The sequence below is a fragment of the Humulus lupulus genome, chromosome X (genome assembly GCF_963169125.1).
Source record: "Humulus lupulus chromosome X, drHumLupu1.1, whole genome shotgun sequence".
Lineage (NCBI taxonomy): Eukaryota > Viridiplantae > Streptophyta > Magnoliopsida > Rosales > Cannabaceae > Humulus > Humulus lupulus.
In genome coordinates this window covers 61,573,045-61,574,915 of record NC_084802.1, presented here as the reverse complement: position 1 = coordinate 61,574,915, position 1,871 = coordinate 61,573,045, and the positions used below count along the sequence as shown (strand labels likewise).

The following is a 1,871-nucleotide window of genomic DNA, read 5'->3' as shown; positions in this document are numbered from 1 at the left end:
GTTCATAGGTCCCCTGGGTGGCTCTATCAACATCATACCAAGGTAAGAGTTGATACAAGGGTATAACTGTAATTTGGGAATTTGAGAAGAATTTTGTTCTTCGGGTCAAGTATGCAATTATATGATAATTGAGGTTGAATAATTAATTTAGAATTAATTATTAATTTTGAAAATATATTTATTAATTTAAATATTTAAAATTTTGAATTTCATATATATATATAAATAAATAAATAAAATTTTGAAATTAATTATTTTATTTGAATGAGAGAAAATAAAATTGTTAAGTCAAAAATAGTTTTTTACTTATTGAATTTTAAAAGATGATGATAATGATGATCATCAATTTGAGTTTTGAATTTTGAATTTAAAATTTAAATTTTGAAATATGGTTGTCATCTTTTTCTTAAAAAGATTAACACCTTATTTTGTCGGAGATTGATTTAGTTAAATAATTAAATAAAAGAAAAATGCAAAATCCCTGAAAAAGGAATAACAGTACACGCCTGGCACAGTCCAAGGATTGTGTCATGTGTGTACCACTATACAGATATTGTATCTGTGTAGTTTTTATTTTATTTTTTTAATTATTTAATAATTTGAAAAGTGTTTTTTTTTTCAAATATGGTAAGTTCGACTTTTACCTAAAATCTAATCCTATCATCATTATTATAATATTTTATATTACTATTATTATTAAGAATAATAAGGTAACATAAATCTCTATATATATGATATAGAAGAAGAAGAAATAGATAAGAGACACACAATAGAAACACACAACAATTTAAAAAAAAAAAAATCAGAATAGTTCTCAGAGCTTTTGTCAGACAAAAACTCTCTCTATTTATTCTTCTTTATTCTACCCATTCTCAGACCACTGGCTGTGGAGGCTAATAACTTTGAGATTAAGCCGACGATTTTACAAATGGTGCAATCCACCATACAATTTGGTGGCTTACCTTCAGAAGACCTTCACATGCATTTAGCTAATTTTCTGGAGCTATGCGCAACATTCAAGTATAATGGGGTGAGCGATGATGCAATTAGGTTGAGGCTATTTCCATTTTCGCTACGAGAAAGAGCTAAAAGTTGGTTGAACTCCCTTCAATCCAATTCTATAAATACTTAGGAGGATTTGGCTCAGAAATTCATTGCCAAGTTCTTTCCTCCATCAAAGGCTGCTAAATTAAGGGGGGAGATCAATAATTTTTACCAACTTCAGGGAGAATATTTATATGACTCTTGGGAGAGGTTCAAGGAACTATTGAGAATGTGTCATCATCACAGCATTGAAAAGTGGATGTTGGTCCACAACTTTTACAATGGATTGTGTGGTACTACTCGAACCATAATTGATGTTGCAGCTAGAGGGACATTTATGAGTAAAAGTGCCAACAAGGCATATGAGTTGTTGGAAGATATGGCTACAAACAAACATCAATGGTCTGATGAGCATGCAACCAATAACAGAAAGGTAGCTGGGGTTCATGAATTAGATGCAATCGCTGCTTTGATGGCTCAAGTTGCGACATTGACTAAGCAATTGTAGCATAATACAATATCAGCCAATGCCATTCAATTACAGGCAGGGTGTGAAATTTGTGGTGGACCTCATCAATTTGAGCAGTGTATGACAACAAACTTCAATGACACCATCCCTATGGAGCAAGTCAACATTATGAGTAATTTTAATAGGCAAACCAACAACCCTTTCTCCAACACTTACAACCCAAGGTGGATGAATCACCCTAATTTTTCATGGAAAAATAATCAAGCCCCACAACAACAATTTCAAGAGCCCGTTTCTCAAGCTCCACCTCAAGAAATGTCACAACCACCAGTTTCACAAGAGAAAACAAATGAATTAC

The 1,871-nt window shown here is 32.0% G+C and overlaps 1 non-coding gene across 1 annotated transcript; it reads right to left on the bottom strand.

Moving 5' to 3' along the window:
- Nucleotides 1-1,186: 1,186 nt before the first annotated feature.
- Nucleotides 1,187-1,293, bottom strand: LOC133807483 (small nucleolar RNA R71). Its single transcript, XR_009879395.1, has one exon. It is a non-coding gene; the product is annotated as a small nucleolar RNA R71 (small nucleolar RNA).
- Nucleotides 1,294-1,871: the final 578 nt, after the last annotated feature.